The sequence below is a fragment of the Oncorhynchus mykiss genome, chromosome 9, assembly GCF_013265735.2.
Source record: "Oncorhynchus mykiss isolate Arlee chromosome 9, USDA_OmykA_1.1, whole genome shotgun sequence".
Lineage (NCBI taxonomy): Eukaryota > Metazoa > Chordata > Actinopteri > Salmoniformes > Salmonidae > Oncorhynchus > Oncorhynchus mykiss.
The window spans coordinates 50,888,652-50,908,088 of NC_048573.1; the positions used below are offsets into that span (position 1 = coordinate 50,888,652).

The 19,437-nt window shown below is 45.4% G+C and overlaps 1 protein-coding gene across 2 annotated transcripts in view; it reads right to left on the reverse strand.

Annotated features, from left to right (window-relative positions):
* LOC110532314 (neural cell adhesion molecule L1-like protein) overlaps positions 1-19,437 on the reverse strand; it is a 142,014-nt gene that overhangs the window by 88,256 nt on the left and 34,321 nt on the right. The window contains exon 1 of one of the 2 annotated variants that reach the window (XM_021616094.2): positions 1,749-1,989. The exons of the other annotated variant lie outside the window; for it this stretch is intronic. The gene's annotated coding sequence lies outside the window, so the exon portion shown is untranslated. Of the gene's footprint in view, positions 1-1,748; positions 1,990-19,437 lie in introns of those variants that run through there. 2 annotated transcript variants of the gene reach the window in all.

Here is a 19,437-nt window from a genome sequence, read left to right on the forward strand (position 1 = left end):
GCTGTAGAGTTAAGATTTGCCTAACCTGAACCATAAAAAACACAACCCTAGACCATTATTCCTTCTCCACCAAACTTTACAGTTGGCACTAAGCATTCGGGCAGGTAGCGTTCTCCTGGCATCTTCCAGACCCAGATTAGTCCGTTGGACTGCCAGATGGTGAAGTGTGACTCATAACTCCAGAGAACATGTTTCCACTGCTCCAGAGTCGAAATGGCGGCGAACTTTAAACCACTCCAGCCGACGCTTGGCATTGCGCATGGTGATCTTATTCTTGTGCGGCTGCTCGGCCATGGAAACCCATTTCAGAAAGCTCCTGACAAACAGTTATGGTGCTGACGTTTCTTCCAGAGGCAGTTTGAAACACCTTAGTGACTGTTGCAACCGAGAACAGGCCATTTTTATGAGCTGCACGCTTCAGCACTCACCGGTCCCATTCTGTGAACTTGTTGTGGCCTAGACGTTTTCACTTCACATTAACTGCACTTACCGTTGACCGAGGCAGCTCTAGCAGGGCAGAAATATTACAAACTGACTTGTTGGAAAGGTGGCACCCTATGGCGGTGCCAGGTTGAAAGTCATTGAGCTCGTCAATACAGGCCATTCTACTGCCAATGTTTGTCTATGGAGATTGCATGGCTGTGATTTTTATACACCTGTCAGCAACCTGCCTCCACTTGACTCTCAGCTGTGCAATACACAATACCAGTCAAAAGTTTGGACACATCTACCCATTCAAGTGTTTTTCTTTATTTTTACGCACTGCTTATGTATGTCAGTTAGGCACTACACCCCTTGTAAAGTAGATTCATGTGCTTAATTTTAAGAATTTATTTGGCTACTTATGTTTTTATAAGGTTTGTATCACAACTTATAGGCTTATGGTCTAGGCTACATGAGGTGTGTGACTATGATTAGGAAAAAAAAACGCTAAAAAGACATTGTTTCTTATGCTCGTGTTTTGTGGTGGAAAAATGAGCTGGTCGAGCATAACACGTCAACCCTGTTACCAATAGATAGACAGGCTAGAAATGTTTTAACAATTTCATTTTCCATTTCAGGTTACATTCAATTGCCACTCCCTGTTGCACACAACAAGTTTCCATTCTCCCTGTCACAAGGGGATTTTTTGCTGATTTAAGAAGAAATTGTCAACCCTGTTACACTTTAACCTGTTACTTTAATCTGCACTTAATGGGCACTTACTATAGTCATTTTTTATTTAATCTCTTGAGATGGGATATCTAAAAATAAAAAAAAACATAATTTGGACCAAGTCACACTTCTCAAAAGGGCACCAGATTGGTGGAACGACCCTTCCACTGATTGCAAATGTTAATCACATCCCAATGAGATTCTGCTATCTTGGCATATTTCACTGTGGTAAGTAAAATTAAAGATGACTCTCTTATCATTTGATCTATGGTTATGTGGTCAAAGCACTAATCCCTTTAGCCATCTCTTTTATCAATTTATGCAGTCAACAAGAGCAATGCAAATAAAATAATTAACTGTTGTAAATGTTACAAAGAGGGTGCCTCAGATCACACCACTGGATGTTAACTTAGTTCCCAATGACACCTTTTTCCTTCATATTTGTGAAAAAACTAAGTTCCTTGGGTAACACTTCCATTGAGCCTTGCTGAAAAGGGATACATTACAGGACAGCGCTGCATTTCCCAACAGCACGAACAGTAGTCTCTCAATTCATCATAACCGGCAAAGGTCAGAAAGAGACATGGGCTTACCTTTGAGGTCAATACCTGCCAAACCTAACATGTATTCCTTGTGCCCTCTCAAAAGGAGTGCGTATCTAAACAGGTACCACAGCCACACTAACAGACAGCACCTGGCAGCTCTCTGACATCAAGCGCCAACCTGTACTACCGGTATTATGTAAGGGCAGGGTTTGTAACTTGACAGACACGCACACACACTTGTTAGGTTACAGTGAAGCGTGCTAGAAACATCTCACATTTCAAAGACTGCTCCTTTCAAAAGGAAAAACAAAAACATTGACTGTAGTGAGACGCTGCTGCACGTGGGCATTGTTAGATAACATTACTGTATTGTACTCACAGGGGAAGTCTATGTGAGCCAATTAATTAGTGTACTCCCCTTTTGGAGCCACTCCCAGTTTTTTTAATTGACCTGCAGCTGATGACAATATCGATTGTGGGATTTTGGGCATGTCCACAGTCAATCTGTGTTTGTAATTAAATCATGCCAAATGTACAGTCATTTGAAGAGGTGAGTGAATGAGAGACAAATAATACAGTACAGGGCTACTGCTATCGTTGTTATGCTAAAGTACTAAACTTAGCTCTCATGCTTTCAATTGACCTTTCAACATTGCCGTTGTCATTGCCGTTGTTTTTAGAGTGAATGTTCTCATTGTTGGTCCCGCCATATTGTGAAAAGTGTCATTCGGTAGAGTGGGAAAGAGCTCATTCAGTGCAGGGGTTAAGAGTTTAGTGGATTGTGTGAGGACATGGGAAGAGCCGTTTGCTCAATTTAATTTTGAAGCATGTGATTGGTTGGGCAGGGACAGTATTGTATTTACAACACTTAAACCACCAAACAAAAACTTGGTCCCTGAGGGGGGAAATTAAGACTTTGGACAGGCTACTAATCACTCATTACCCTTTTTGTTGATTTCTTTCTTTACAATAAATATGGAAATAATCAAAGTGAGCTGTAACAGTTAACAAAACATTTTGGGATATACATAGGAATTCAGACTTCGTTATATCCTATTCCCCAATGGAATTACATTTTACAAAACAATTATAATGGTTTTTCACAGCTCCCCTACATGGAACTCATCACTTGGCAGCGCTTGAGAGTGACAATGAAAGGGCCATTCAGCAGCTAAATCAGTTTGCTGCAAGAACTGGGATATGGACAGTGACACTCAAACTCAGTGACACTAGACCCCTTTTCGGGGTCTACTGGCAGCCCACTTCACACCTCAGCTCTTTCCACCACAGTGCTGAGAAAGAGATAAGGGAATGATTCCCCCAACAAATACCAGAAGCTAATGCAGTACATCCAGTAACACTGTACTAACACCTTTTTCATAACCTTTTTAAAAACAGGCATGATATCTTTATGAATGACTTTCAGCTCCCGAGTGGCGCTTCGGTCTAAGGCACTGCATCGCAATGCTAGAGGCATCACTACAGACCCTGGTTCGATCCTGGGCTATATCACAACCGGCCGTGATCGGGAGTCCCATAGGGTGGCGCACAATTGTCCCAGTGTTGTCTGGATTAGGGGAGGGTTTGGCTGGGTAGGCTGTCATTGTAAATAAGAATTTGTTCTTAACTGACTTTCCTAGTTAAATTCTGTACCCCTTTCAAATAGTTTTACTCAAATAGTTTTACTCTATCCTATAGCTTGTGCTGTTAGCATTTTCTTTGTTTTTTTTAGCCCATTTTAATCCTGACTTGGTTTCCCTTGTTTTTTTAAGACAAAACATCCATGTGCTGTCAACAATTTCTCAGTTATTTACAATATATGCACTTTATGTACTGTAAATATTTTCTCAAAACACAGTAGCACCGGTAAAATAACTAGACGCTGGTTTACAACTCTGAATTCCTGGTGGTTTATTTTCTCTACAACAGAGCAATAGAGGAGAGAACTGAACATGAATATACTTGTTGACACGTTGACGGCATCTGACTCACTTTCTCTCATCTCTTTCCTTTCATCAGCTAGGAGGGAGAAGGAAACAGAGGAACGAAGGAGCCGCCAAGTTCCAGGGATGTCCGGGGCTTTAGTGGCAGGTCACGACAAGTACCTTTTATCCAGTTTGAAATGAACAGCTGTTGGATCTCTTTCTCAATCCTTGTGGATTACGATTCATAATTGAGGGGCTTAGACAAAGGATGCAATCAAACCATTCTATTCTATTCTTACAAAACACACACATACAGTTCACTCCCACTGTCCCACTTACACACGCTTTGGAGATGACACCACTGCTCAAACTATGGCACAAAGGAAAGTAAAGAAGGCACTACGACCTAATTGAATGGACAGATCGTTAGGCTCATTTCATCAAATGGCTTATACCTGCAGCCTTGCTACCTATAAAAACTTGACAGAATCCAGATTTGAAAGCCATAGTAATTATTAGGGATGTAACGATTCACCAATTTGCATCGATCCCAGTTCAAATGTTAAGGATATGAGTGCATTGGTCTGTCACCCCAAACCGAACTAAATGTAGCATGCATCGTTCAGAAAATCAATACAAACGTTGACTTTTTGTTGCTCAAATGACTTTATTTAACAAGGCAAGTCAGTTGTGAACAAATTCTTATTTACAATGACGGCCTTCCCTGGCAAAACCCTAACCTGGATGATGCTGGGCCAATTGTGCGCTGCCCTATGGGATTCGCAATCACGGCCGGTTGTGATACAGCCTGGAATCGAACCAGGGTCTCTAGTGACGCAGTGCTTTAGACCGCTGTGCCATCGGGAGCCCACTTTCTTTCTGGAGCCCATCCGGAGCCCACTTTCTTTTCGGGAGCCCATACTGCTCATCTTTTGTGACAACTGCGTCCTCTCCTTCAATGTTGCATGTTGACAGTAACTGATCTACAAGTCATTTTGCATGCTGAACAACCCCAGGCAATATCAGTAGCCTAGTCAAACTGTGTGCTGTGCATAGCTTCCTGCGTTGACCAACAAGAATTAGGCCTATTCCTGATTTGGCACATCTGCATGTCACCTTCATAAAATGGCTTGGGCAATATTAGGCATTATTAGTTGAGTGTCAACCAATGTAACTTGCTAGGTTATTTTTATCATATACTATGTTGAAAATTGTGTTTTACCGGAATAAAAGTAGCAACAGAGACAAGTCTCATCTGGCTACAGTACATCTGGGCTTACATTAGATTTTATTTTGGTTGTTCATGTTCACTATCAGCAATAGTTTAGCTTGAAACAACTCAGCAGACAGTTTATTAGGTACACCCATCTAGTACAGGGTCGGACCCTCTTTGCCTCCAGATCAGCCTGAATCTTTCAGGGCATTCTACAAGGTGTCGGAAATGGGATGTTGGTCCATGCTGATGCGATGGCATCAAGCAGTTGCTGCAGATTGAAAGGTGGTACATTCATGCTGCAAACCGCCCGTTCTGATCCCAAAGATGCTCTATTGGGTTGAGGTCTGGGGACTGCACAGGCCACTCAAGTAAACTGAACTCACTGTCATGTTCAAGGCAATGTTTTCCCTCCTCAATTGTCCAGTGATGGTGATCGTCGCGTGCCCACTGGAGCCGCTTCTTGTTTTTAGCTGATAGGAGTGGAACCCGGTGTGGTCATCTGCTGCACTAGCCCATCCACGACAAGGATCAATGGATGGGCTATAACGAGATGTCGTTTTGCACACCAATTTTGTAAAGTACCATTATTTGTCTGTTTGTGGCCCACCTGTTAGCTTGCACAATTTTTGCCATTCTCTTTTGACCTCTCTCATCAATGAGCTGTTTTCGCCCACAGGACTGTCACAGCCTAACGAACAGCAAAAGCACTAGCCTATGTCAATCTACTATCTCCCATAGTACAAAAATTTACATATTCTATTCTGTGCAAGAAATAAATATTCCAAACTTAGTCTGTGACAATTGTGGGATGCGAAAGGTCCCAAATTAATACAACCACTAGCATCCCCCAAAATGTTTTATGCAATGTGGCCTACGCAACAGACGTTTAGCTTTAAATGTTGATCAAATATTATTTCTTCACATGATAAGTGCAGCAATGCAATGCGCACATGGTAGTAGGCTATAAGCGCGAATGTTCAGTTAGCGGAAAACACCATTATCAAAAGTGACTGCAAATGCAATTATGCATGTAAATGTTTTTATTATAAAAGGTGCATTTTTATGGTGAAAATGATCTTCCCCAAACTTGGAACTCACGGGCTGCATATGTATGCCAGTTAGGCTCTACACCCCTTTTAAAGAGGATTAATGTGCTTAATTTTAAGAAGTTATTTGGCAACTTTAGTTGTCAGGCTACATGAGGTGTAGGCATTGTTTCATATGCTGGGCATCATTCACAAGTGATAGGCTAATATTGTCACCCATCAGATTATTCTTGATTAAATCTGGTCTTTACATATACTAAATAATATACAGTACTACCATTCAATAGTTTGGACACACCTACTCATTCAAGGTTTTTTCTTTATTTTTACTATTTTCTACATTGTAGAATAATAGTGAAGACATCAAAACTATGAAATAACACATATGGAATCATGTAGTAACCAAAAAAGTGACAGCTTTGCACACTCTTGGCATTCTCTCAGCCAGCTTCACGAGGAATGCTTTTCCAACAGTCTTGAAGGTGTTCCCACATATGCTGAGCACTTGTTGCTGATTTTCCTTCCCTCTGCAGTCCAACTCATCCCAAACCATCTTAATTGGGTTGAGGTCGGTTGATTGAGGAGGCCAGGTCATCTGATGCAGCACTCCATCTCTCTCCTTCTTGGTCAAACAGCCCTTACACAGCCTGACCGGCAACTACCCCTGGGGGCGACTTACCCCAATAGAAGATTATGTCATAGGGTTTCACAGAAGTGTCCCTATGTTTTTTACCTCATCTGCACATAAAGAAACTTTGTTATTTTACCTTTTCCTTACACTCCATTATGTACAGTTAAACTAAACACATTATCATTTGAATAAGGCAAGATTTTAAATCCCAGCTCTTTAAATGAATTTCAAGAGCAAATTCATTGGAATATAACCAACTGCCTGCCTTTCTTTATTGAATGTGTTTTGGATTCCAAACCTCTCCGCCAAGTGTCAAGCATTGACCATAGAGAGCCTTTTTATTCTCTATTTTGGTTAGGTCGGGGTGTGACTAGGGTGGGTAATCTAGGTTGTTTTATTTCTATGTTGGCATGGTATGGTTCCCAATCAGAGGCAGCTGTTTAGCGTGGTCTCTGATTGGGGATCATATTTAGGCAGCCATTTCCCCACTGTTTTTTGTGGGATCTTGTTTATGTGTAGTTGCCTGTGAGCACTCCATAGCTTCACGTGTCGTTTGCTCTTTATTGTTTTTTTTGTGTTTCACGAATAAAAAGATGTGGAACCCATATCACGCTGCGCCTTGGTCCGAATGTTATTTTGACTTTTGTGACACCAAGTCAAAAGGCAAGTTTTCGGGCATCCCATGATTTAAGTCCAAAAAGGGCTCTTTCCATTTCATGGATATAGCTCACCAGGTCACATTCAAAAGAGCCAGTGAAGACTGGTAACCCACCCAAATGGCTATGGCCTGGGGTTTTTGCCTGCTGGTCTCGGTGGCACCTCAGGGTTTTGTGTGGCACATTAAAAGCATGGGCAGCTGTCTTAATGCCCTGTCCATTTTCAATAGCATTCAGCGCATGACGAAGCGCATCTTCGCCATAGCCACCACGATCATATATTTTCTGCTAAACTATTTTTTTAAGTATCTGAATAATGATGGAGAACTGGCCCCTAATCTAACCCTAAATTTACTAATATTCTGACCGTAACCTAACCCCTATCTGACCCTAACTCCAAATCTATTCCTAACCATGGCCCCTATTCTAACTCTGATTCTTAATCCTTAACTGGGGGTTAGATAACTATACTAGCAGACATTATCTTATGCTAACTAGCTTGCCAGCATTTATTTCACCTCAGACTTTCTGCTAGTGAGGTTGCTAGCTTGGTAACTGGGGGCTAGCTGGCTATGCTATCAGACATTAGCTTATGCTAACTAGCTGGTTAGAATTTATTTCACCTCGGACTTTCTGCTAGTTAGGTAACTGGGCTATCCAGTGCCTAAATTACAGTTAGAAACAAATTATCAACCATAAAGGGGCTAGATCACCCCATTGGAGGGGTGGCATCTTGTCCAACATACTAACCTGACATATTACTACTTTACTCAAAAACAATCAACATTTTTCTCTCTAAACAAGTGGATGATTGTAATGAAATTCGTCTTCCTCTGGTGAGGAGTATGACAGATCGGACCAATGTACAGTGTGGTAAGTGTTCGTCATTTTTATGAAAAGACACTGAACACGAAAATACAAAATAACAAAGTGAAAGAACAAAACGAAAACGAAACATTCTGTATGGTGAAGACACAGAAAACAATCTCCCACAACTCAAGTGGGAAAAACAGGCTGCCTAAGTATGGTTCTCAATCAGAGACAACGAACGACACCTGACTCTGATTGAGAACCATACCAGGCCAAACACATAAATACTATATAGAAAAAAGAACAGATTCCCCACCCCAACTCAGGCCCTGACCAAACTAACACAAAGACATAATAAAGGAACTAAGGTCAGAACGTGACAATGATGTATCTTAACGCTTCACTACATATATACACTGCTCAAAAAAATAAAGGGAACACTTAAACAACACAATGTAACTCCAAGTCAATCACACTTCTGTGAAATCAAACTGTCCACTTAGGAAGCAACACTGATTGACATAAACTTCACATGCTGTTGTGCAAATGGAATAGACAACAGGTGGAAATTATAGGCAATTAGCAAGACAGCCCCAATAAAGGAGTGGTTCTGCAGGTGGTGACCACAGACCACTTCTCAGTTCCTATGCTTTCTGGCTGATGTTTTGGTCACTTTTGAATGCTGGCGGTGCTTTCAATCTAGTGGTAGAATGAGACGGAGTCTACAACCCACACAAGTGGCTCAGGTAGTGCAGCTCATCCAGGATGGCACATCAATGCGAGCTGTGGCAAGAAGGTTTGCTGTGTCTGTCAGCGTAGTGTCCAGAGCATGGAGGCGCTACCAGGAGACAGGCCAGTACATCAGGAGACGTGGAGGAGGCAGTAGGAAGGCAACAACCCAGCAGCAGGACCGCTACCTCCGCCTTTGTGCAAGGAGGAGCAGGAGGAGCACTGCCAGAGCCCTGCAAAATGACCTCCAGCAGGCCACAAATGTGCATGTGTCTGCTCAAACGGTCAGAAACAGACTCCATGAGGGTGGTATGAGGGCCCGACGTCCACATGTTGGGGTTGTGCTTACAGCCCAACACCGTGCAGGACGTTTGGCATTTGCCAGAGAACACCAAGATTGGCAAATTCTCCACTGGCGCCCTGTGCTCTTCACAGATGAAAGCAGGTTCACACTGAGCACATGTGACACGTGACAGAGTCTGGAGACGCCGTGGAGAACTTTCTGCTGCCTGCAACATCCTCCAGCATGACCGGTTTGGCGGTGGGTCAGTCATGGTGTGGGGTGGCATTTCTTTGGGGGGCCGCAAGGCCCTCCATGTGCTCGCCAGAGGTAGCCTGACTGCCATTAGGTACCGAGATGAGATCCTCAGACCCCTTGTGAGACCATATGCTGGTGCAGTTGGTCCTGGGTTCCTCCTAATGCAAGACAATGCTAGACCTCATGTGGCTGAAGTGTGTCAGCAGTTCCTGCAAGAGGAAGGCATTGATGCTATGGACTGGCCCGCCCGTTCCCCAGCCCTGAATCCAATTGAGCACATCTGGGACATCATGTCTCGCTCCAGCCACCAACGCCACGTTGCACCACAGACTGTCCAGGAGTTGGCGGATGCTTTAGTCCAGGTCTGGGAGTAGATCCCTCAGGAGACCATCCACCACCTCATCAGGAGCATGCCCAGGCGGAGCATGCCCAGGCGTTGTAGGGAGGTCATACAGGCACGTGGAGGCCACACACACTACTGAGCCTCATTTTGACTTGTTTTAAGGACATTACATCAAAGTTGGATCAGCCTGTAGTGTGGTTTTCCACTTTAATTTTGAGAGTGACTCCAAATCCAGACCTCCATGGGTTGATAAATTTGATTTCCATTGATAATTTTTGTGTGATTTTGTTGTCAGCACATTCAACTATGTAAAGAAAAAAGTATTTAATAAGAATATTTCATTCATTCAGATCTAGGATGTGTTATTTTAGTGTTCCCTTTATTTTTTTGAGCAGTGTATATATAACAAAAATAAGGATCAAACTTCATTGGATTATATCTGCAACTTTTTCTAAATGACCAAAAATGTTATCAATTTACCTCAAAATCATTGTTGATGAAACAGAATGTTGATGAAACAGATTGATCAAGACTAGAAGCAGCCAGAGGAACTGTTGAAAAAAGGATTTGTGAGAATCCCAGGGGGCGTCTCACCCCATAGTACCCTAAGTCCTACCTTATTGATATTGTACAAGCTCTCAAATGGAGTAATTAAATTATTTCAAATCTGATGAATCAATGAATACAGATATTAATCTAAACACGGTAGATGGCACATCCTTACTACACATTTATGACAAGCTAGGAGTTAATGGGAATGAAAACTTCTGTTGTAACATGCTGGAAACAGCACAGGGTCATCCCTATACCACAAAGTGCACCCTACCAGCACACACATTCCTCAAATATTACCCCATCTATAGCAAGCTCTGACAGGGCCGCCACAAAACACTTAACTGAGGTAAACAAGACAAGAGCCTTCCTTGTACTCTATCTGGACTGTCAGACTTAAATTTGCTAAAAAGACAGCACATTAACACTTAAGAGATATGATATGTTTTTCTTCATTATAGTATATAAGACTTGAGTACTCGACATAGTGCCAAGTGCTTTCCAAAGAACTACCACAATCTTGATAAGATGACTGATAATGGCTTCAATGGCATTACGGTTGAGTTGCATTCCAGTGGCTGGTGTGTCAACATTACATTACAGTGTTGGCACTTGCCATTGTCAAGCATCTGATTTGGTTGCTTTACCTAGTAGTATGCCCTCCTATATCTAGTCATGCTAATGCTACAGATGGCTCCTTGCCAATGGTGGTTGAGGAAACTCACTCGACCTGGTAAGTCTTAATTGCTAACTAGCATGGGATGGTTACCGTGAGGACATCACCTTGTGTGGCTACTGAACAAATGGCAACCTCCCTACAGCCTTACACAATATCATGACAGGGTAGCCCCTTAAAAAGGCTCAAGGCCTTGCCACATTAGCATTTTGGAAAGGGGATGAATGAACGTGTTTGTTCTAGTTTGTGTGCTCAATTGAAAGAGTCCATTAAGTAGTGTTTTACGCCTTGTTCCAAGTTTGGTCGGAAGTTCTGTACTTGCTGGGAGGAAAGTGCAAGGGAGAAAGTTCTAAGGAAGTATGTTGGTTTGTAAAGTATATCTTATGTCACGTGAAAACGAACTGCAAAAATCTGACAGAAAAATCCAACTTGCAACAACTCAACGCAGCATTGTCTCGCGATTGTTATTTTCAAATCAAATCGTTATATTTCACATGCGCCGAATACAACAAGTAGACCTTACAGTGAAACGCTTACTTACGAGCCCCTAACCAACTATGCAGTTTCAAAAAGATACAAATAAAAATAAGAGATGAAAAGTAACAAGTAATTAAAGTGCAGCAGTGAAATAACAATAGCGAGACTATATTCAGGGGGGAACCGATACAGAGTCAATGTGCCCGGGGAACCGGTTATTTGAGGTAGTATGTACACTACCGTTCAAAAGATTGTGGTCACTTAGAAATGTCCTTGTTTTGAAAAGAAAAGCGCATTTTTTGTCCATTTAAAATAACATCAAATTGATCAGAAATACAGTGTATACATTGTTAATGTTGTAAATGACTATTGTAGCTGGAAACAGCTGATTTTTTTATGGAATATCTACATAGGCATACATAGGCCCATTATCAGCAACCATCACTTCTGTGTTCCAATGGCACGTTGTGTTAGCTAATCAAAGTTTATAATTTTAAAAGGCTAATTGATCATTAGAAGATGTTTTTGCAATTATGTTAGCACAGCTGAAAACTGTTGATCTGTTTGAAGAAGCAATAAAACTGGTCATCTTTAGACTGGTTGAGTATCTGGAGGATCAGCATTTGTGGGTTTGATTACAGGCTCAAAATGGCCAGAAACAAAGGACTTTCTTCTGAAACTTGTCAGTCTATTCGTCACTCTATTCCCCTGTGCTGAGGATCAGCGTGGCAGATGTGTTGTTACCTACCCTCACCACCAGGGGGCTGCCCGTCAGGAAGTCCAGGATCCAGTTGCAGAGGGAAGTGTTTAGTCCCAGGGACCTTAACTTATTGATGAGCTTTGAGGGAACTATGGTGTTGAACACTGAGCTGTTGTCAATGAATAGCATTCTCACATACAGTGGGGATAACAAGTATTTAATAACCTGCAAAATCTACAAAGCATGTAGAGGTCTGTCATTTTTATCATAGGTACAGTTCAACTGTGAGAGACGGAATCTAAAACAAAAATCCAGAAAATACCATTGTATGATTTTTAAGTAATTAATTTGCATGTTATTGTATGACATAAGTATTTGATACATCAGAAAAGCATAACTTAATATTTGGTACAGAAACCTTTGTTTGCAATTACAGAGATCATACGTTTCCTGTAGTTCTTGACCAGGTTTGCACACAGGGATTTTGGCCCACTCCTCCATACAGACCTTCTCCAGATCCTTCAGGTTTCGGGGCTGTCGCTGGGCCATACGGACTTTCAGCTCCATCCAAAGATTTTCTATTGGGTTCAGGTCTGGAGACTGGCTAGGCCACTCCAGGACCTTGAGATGCTTCTAAAGGAGCCACTCCTTAGTTGCCCTGGCTGTGTGTTTCAGGCCGTTGTCATGCTGGAAGACCCAGCCACGACCCATCTTCAATGCTCTTACTGAGGGAAGGAGGTTGTTGGCCAAGATCTCTCAATACATGGACCCATCCATCCTCCCCTCAATACGGTGCAGTCGTCCTGTCCCCTTTGCAGAAAAGCATCCCCAAAGAATGGTGTTTCCACCTCCATGCTTCATGGTTGGGATGGTGTTCTTGGGGTTGTACTCATCCTTCTTCTTCCTCCAAACACGGCGAGTGGAGTTTAGACCAAAAAGCTCTATTTTTGTCTCATCAGACCACATGACCTTCTCCCATTCCTCCTCTGGATCATCAAAATGGTAATTGGCAAACTTCAGACGGGCCTGGACATGTGCTGGCTTGAGCAGGGTTACCTTGCGTGCGCTGCAGGATTTTAATCCACGAAGACGTAGTGTGTTACTAATGGTTTTCTTTGAGACTGTGGTCCCAGCTCTCTTCAGGTCATTAACCAGGTCCTGCCGTGTAGTTCTGGGATGATCCCTCACCTTCCTCATGATCATTGATGCCCCATGAGGTGAGATCTTGCATGGAGCTCTAGACCGAGGGTGATTGACCGTCATCTTGAACTTCTTCCATTTTCTAATAATTGCACCAACAGTTGTTGCCTTCTCACCAAGCTGCTTGCCTATTGTCCTGTAGCCCATCCCAGCCTTGTGCAGGTCTACAATTTTATCCCTGATGTCCTTACACAGCTCTCTGGTCTTGGCCATTGTGGAGAGGTTGGAGTCTGTTTGATTGAGTGTGTGGACAGGTGTCTTTTATACAGGTAACAAGTTCAAACAGGTGCAGTTAATACAGGTAATGAGTGGAGAACAGGAGGGATTCTTAAAGAAAAACTAACAGGTCTGTGAGAGCCAGAATTCTTACTGGTTGGTAGGTGATACAAATACTTATGGCAAGCAATAAAATGCAAATTAATTGCTTAAAAATCACACACTGTGATTTTCTGGATTTTTGATTTAGATTCCGTCTCTCACAGTTGAAGTGTACTTATGATAAAAATGACAGACCTCTACATGCTTTGTAAGTAGGAAAACCTGCAAAATCGGCAGTGTATCCAATACTTGTTCTCCCCACTGTAGGTGTTCATTTTGTCCAGGTGGGAAAGGGCAGTGTGGAGTGCAATGGAGATTGCATCATCTGTGGGTCTGTTGGGGCGGTATACAAATTGGAGTGGGTCTAGGGTTTCTGGGATGATGGTGTTGATGTGAGCCATGACCAGCCTTTCAAAGCACTTCATGGCTTTGACGTTGATATTTCACTGCTGCTCTTTAATTACTTGATACTTTTACCGCTTATTATTTTCTGCATTTTTTTAAAACTGCATTGTTGGTTAGGGGCTTATAAGTAAGCATTTCACTGTAAGGTCTACACCTGTTTTATTCGGCGCATGTGACTAATAAAATTTGATTTGATGCTCCAGATACTCAACTAGTCTAAAGAAGGTCAGATACTAGTCTAAAGAAGGCCAGTTTGATTGCGTATTTAATCAGAACAACAGTTTTCAGCTGTGCTAACATAATTGTAAAAATGGTTTTCTAATGATCAATTAGTCTTTTAAAATGATAAACTTGGATTAGCTAACACAACGTGCCATTGGAACTCAGGAGTTTTGGTTGATGATAAGGGGCCTCTTTACGGCTATGTAGATATTCAATTTGTAAAAATCTGCCATTTCCAGCTACAATAGTCATTTACAACAACATTAACAATGTCTACACTGTATTTCTGATAAATGTGATATTATTTGAATGGACAATTTTTTAAAGCTTTTCTTTCAAAAATAAGAAAACGTCTAACTGACCCCAAACTTTTGAACATTAGTGTATATCCAATTGTCACGCCCTGGTCTTAGTATTTTGTGTTTTCTTTATTTATTTGGTCAGGCCAGGGTGTGACATGGGTTTTTTTATGTGGTGTGTTTTGTTTTTGGTAGGTATTGGGTTTGTGGCTTAGTGGGGGTATCTAGCATAGTCTATGGCTGTCTGGAGTGGTTCTCAATCAGAGGCAGGTGTTTATCGTTGTCTCTGATTGGGAACCATATTTAGGCAGCCATATTCTTTGAGTGTTTCGTGGGTGATTGTTCCTGTCTATGTGTTTGCTCCAGATAGGGCTGTTTTAGGTTTTCACATTTCTTGTTTTTGTTAATCTATTCATGTATAGTTTCTTCATTAAAGAACCATGAATAATCACCAAGCTGCGTTTTGGTCTGCCTCTCCTTCGACTCAAGAAAACCGTTAAAGAATCACCCACCACAACAGGACCAAGAGGCGTGGTGAAAGGCTGGAGCAGCGTAAAGAGGAATGGACGTGGGAGGACGTTTTGGACGGCAAGAATATGGACTATACTACTTGGGAGGAAATAGACAGGTGGGCGGTCGACCCAGGAAGAGTGCCGGAGCCCGCCTGGGATTCGCTGGAGCAGTGCGAAGAGGGGTATAGGAGAATGGAGTTGGAGAGACAAGCAATGCGGCGCGGTAGGTAGCCCGAGAGTCAGCCCCAAAAATGTCTTGGGGGAGGCACACAGGAAGTGTGGCGAAGCCAGGTAGGAGACCTGCGCCAACTTCCTGTGCTTACCGGGGGGCTAGAGAGACCGGGCAGGCACCGTGTTATGCTGTGAAGCGCACGGTGTCCCCGTTGCGGTACATTCCAGCTCCACGTATCGGCCGGGCTAGAGTGAGCATTGAGCCAAGTGCCATGAAGCCGGATCTACGCAGCTGGTCTCCAGTGCGTCTCCTTGGGCCGTCTCCAGGCACCAGCCTTGCGCTCGGTGTCTCCTGTTCGCCTGCATAGCCCAGTGCGGGCTATTCCACCTCGCCGCACTGGCAGGGCGACCGGGAGCATGTAACCAGGTAAGGTTGGGCAGGCTCGGTGCTCAAGAGCTCCAGTGCGCCTGCACGGTCCGGTTTATCCAGTACCACCTCCACGCATCAGCCCTCCGGAGGCAGCTCCCCGCACCAGGCTTCCTGTGCGTGTTCTCGGCCCAGTACCACCAGTGCCAGCACCACGCATCAGGCCTACAGTACGCCTCGCCTATCCAGCGCTGCCAGAGCCTTCCTCCTCTCCAGCGCTGCCGGAGTCTCCCGCCTATCTAGCGCTGCCAGAGCCTTCCTCCTCTACAGCGCTGCCGGAGTCTCCCGCCTGTTTAGCGCTGCCAGAGCCTTCCGCCTCTACAGCGTTGCCGGAGTCTCCTGCCTGTTCAGAGCTGCCAGTCTGCAAGGAGCTGCCAGTCTGCAAGGAGCTGCCAGTCTGCAAGGAGCTGCCAGTCTGCAAGGAGCTGCCAGTCTGAAAGGAGCTGCCAGAGCTGCCAGTCTGCAAGGAGCTGCCAGAGATGCCAGTCTGCAAGGAGCCGCCAGAGCTGCCAGTCTGCAAGGAGCCGCCAGAGCTGCCAGTCTGCACGGAGCCGCCAGAGCCGCCAGTCTGCATGGAGCAGCCAGAGCCGCCAGTCTGCACGGAGCAGCCAGAGCAGCCGCCAGTCAGCACGGAGCAGCCAGAGCCGCCAGTCAGCACGGAGCAGCCAGAGCCGCCAGTCAGCACGGAGCTGCCAGAGCCGCCAGTCAGCACGGAGCAGCCAGAGCCGCCAGTCAGAACGGAGCAGCCAGAGCCGCCAGTCAGCACGGAGCAGCCAGAGCCGCCAGTCAGCACGGAGCAGCCAGAGCCGCCAGTCAGCACGGAGCAGCCAGAGCCGCCAGTCAGCACGGAGCAGCCAGAGCCGCCAGTCAGCACGGAGCAGCCAGTCAGCACGGAGCAGCCAGAGCCGCCAGTCAGCACGGAGCAGCCAGAGCCGCCAGTCAGCACGGAGCAGCCAGAGCCGCCAGTCAGCACGGAGCAGCCAGAGCCGCCAGTCAGCACGGAGCAGCCAGAGCCGCCAGTCAGCACGGAGCAGCCAGAGCCGCCATTCAGCACGGAGCAGCCAGAGCCGCCAGTCAGCACGGAGCAGCCAGAGCCGCCAGTCAGCACGGAGCAGCCAGAGCCGCCAGTCAACACGGAGCAGCCAGAGCCGCCAGTCAGAACGGAGCAGCCAGAGCCGCCAGTCAGCACGGAGCAGCCAGAGCCGCCAGTCAGCACGGAGCAGCCAGAGCCGCCAGTCAGCACGGAGCAGCCAGAGCCGCCAGTCAGCACGGAGCAGCCAGAGCCGCCAGTCAGCACGGAGCAGCCAGAGCCGCCAGTCAGCACGGAGCAGCCAGAGCCGCCAGTCAGCACGGAGCAGCCAGAGCCGCCAGTCAGCACGGAGCAGCCAGAGCCGCCAGTCAGCACGGAGCAGCCAGAGCCGCCAGTCAGCACGGAGCAGCCAGAGCCGCCAGTCAGCACGGAGCAGCCAGAGCCGCCAGTCAGCACGGAGCAGCCAGAGCCGCCAGTCAGCACGGAGCAGCCAGAGCGCCAGTCAGCACGGAGCAGCCAGAGCCGCCAGTCAGCACGGAGCAGCCAGAGCCGCCAGTCAGCCAGGATCTTCCAGATCCGGCAGTCAGCCAGGATCCGCCAGTCAGCCAGGATCTGCCGGAACCGCCAGTCAGCCAGGATCTGCCAGAACCACCAGCCAGCCAGGATCTGCCAGAGCCAACTACCTGCCTGAGCTTCCTCTCAGTACTGGGCTTCCTCTCAGTACTGGGCTTCCTCTCAGTACTGAGCTTCCTCTCAATACTGGGCTTCCTCTCAGTGCCGAGCTACCCCTCAGTGCCGAGCTACCCCTCAGTGCCGAGCTACCCCTCAGTCCCGAGCTACCGCTCAGTGCCGAGCTACCCCTCAGTGCCGAGCTACCCCTCAGTGCCGAGCTACCCCTCAGTGCCGAGCTACCCCTCAGTGCCGAGCTACCCCTCAGTCCCGAGCTACCCCTCAGTCCCGAGCTGCCCCTCAGTCCAGTGGGGCCCTTGGTGAGGACTACTAGGCCAAGGTTGGCGGCGAGGGTCGCCTATCTAAGGATGCGAGGAAAATGGACTAAGACTTTGTTAGAGTGGGGTCCACGTCCCGCGCCGGAGCCGCCACCGTGGACAGACGCCCACCCGGACCCTCCCCTATGGGTTTAGTTGTGCGGTCGGGAGTCCGCACCTTGGGGGGGGGGGTTCTGTCACGCCCTGGTCTTAGTATTTTGTGTTTTCTTTATTTATTTGGTCAGGCCAGGGTGTGACATGGGTTTTTTTATGTGGTGTGTTTTGTCTTGGGGTTTTGGTAGGTATTGGGTTTGTGGCTTAGTGGGTATCTAGCATAGTCTATGGCTGTCTGGAGTGGTTCTCAATCAGAGGCAGGTGTTTATCGTTGTCTCTGATTGGGAACCATATTTAGGCAGCCATATTCTTTGAGTGTTTCGTGGGTGATTGTTCCTGTCTCTGTGTTTGCACCAGATAGGGCTGTTTTAGGTTTTCACGTTTCTTGTTTTTGTTAGTCTATTCATGTATAGTTTCTTCATTAAAGAACCATGAATAATCACCACGCTGCGTTTTGGTCCGCCTCTCCTTCGACTCAAGAAAACCGTTACACCAATGGATTAAATAAATGTTTCAAGAAAGACAGAGGGCAACCAGTCTCACATACAGATCCTGATGAGGGTTTGCAACATCGCCTGAAGCCACTATCAATAAATGTAAGACAACAATGATTAAAAAAAGAGTTACTTCAAAGTTTACGTCTTTACTCAAACCTTAAGGGAGTTTGCAAACACACTTGTTCGGTTTGACTAGCTGACTTCGGCTAGCCGCCAGCCGAACTGAAGCATGCTGATGCCTTAAGGCTAGTGTGTGTACCCACACTACCCACCAGTCTCAAATGCCAAGAACAAGCTAGGTCTAGAAGGGGCCACAGCCATACTTAAGCATTTGTTTGATATTCTGTCACATTTTCCCCTGGCTCCTGAGAACTATGGGAGTGCTAACTGACCTTCAGTCCTTCACATCACTCGTTGGTTTCACTCACACACTGCTGGTATTCCTAACAATGGGCCTTTTTCCTGGATCTGGAATCTGATTCATATGCTAATGAGTCCTTCCCATGGCTCTCTCTCTCTCCTGTGCTGCAGATATTAGGCCCCCCACTGCACTCAAACGCCTGCTCAGAGGAATCTGTTCCAGGACTGTGTCCATTTATCCTATTTGTTTGTGGTTATAAAAACTGTAGGAATAACAAAAAATCAAAGAGCATGTATTGACTTTGATTAAGTGTGTAGAGTTATTTTTTTGTGTAGTTGACAGTGATCAGGTACAACAAACATTGCACTAGATTTGGTCGACATAGTTCATTCTCATCTGCATTACATTTAAAATATAATAGTTAATTTTATGTGCAATAAAAAAAGATTTGTGAAATCTTTATAATAAACAGAACACTTAAAAAAAAGAATTTTTAAAGATAACATTTATTTAATTAATTAGGCAAGTCCTATTTACAACGACGGCCTACACCAGACAACGCTGGGCCAAGTCCTATATAGAACGACAGCGTACACCAGACAACGCTGGGCCAAGTCCTATATAGAACGACGGCCTACACCAGACAACGCTGGGCCAAGTCCTATATAGAACGACGGCCTACACCAGACAACGCTGGGCCAAGTCCTATATAGAACGACGGCCTACACCAGACAACACTGGGCCAAGTATGCACCGCCCTATGGGACTCCCAAACACGGCCAGATGTGATGCAGCCTGGATTTGCAGTGGCGCCTCTTGCACTGAGAGGCAGTGCCTAAGACCGCTGCGCCACTCAGGAGCTCATATATCTGCAAAGCTGCCTTCCAGTAAAATGT